This window comes from Phytophthora infestans, genomic scaffold (assembly GCF_000142945.1).
Source record: "Phytophthora infestans T30-4 supercont1.3 genomic scaffold, whole genome shotgun sequence".
NCBI classification, from domain to species: domain Eukaryota; phylum Oomycota; class Peronosporomycetes; order Peronosporales; family Peronosporaceae; genus Phytophthora; species Phytophthora infestans.
The window spans coordinates 827109-827704 of NW_003303756.1; positions in this window are offsets into that span (position 1 = coordinate 827109).

Genomic DNA, 596 nt, shown 5'->3' on the forward strand with positions numbered 1-596 from the left:
GCATAAGCTATTTTAATCCACGCTTCCTTACTTGAATATGTCTGTAACATTCTCGTGTTGGTAGATAAATCCACTCAGAGTCCACCGGCTGGATCTGGGCTAGATCCACCCTTTTAGTGTACACCTGGATCTGGGCTGGATCCATCCTTTCAGTGTACACCTGGATCTGGGCTGGATCCACCCTTTCAGCGTACACCTGGATCTGGACTGGATCCACCCTTTCAGTGTACACCTGGATCTGGACTGGATCCACCCTTTCAGCGTACACCTGGATCCACCCTTTCAGTGTACACCTGGATCTGGGCTGGATTCTGGATCCGGTTGGATCTGCGCCTGGATTTCATCCGGATCCAGCGCCTACGACCCAGTCTCAATTGGGTCAGTATATTTCGGGCTCTCGAACGCTCGCTCCTGGATCAAGCAGGACTCCTCGCACGTAAAACGTCACTCTTATGCATAAACTTTCATCCTTCCTCCTAATCCACTCTTCCCTGTGGATTCGTCTTCTCTTTCTTTTCGATGTGACCAACTCACATCAGCGATCCTCCTCCTCCTGACCCACACCCCTCCTGTGGGCCTTCTTCATCTTCCAATCG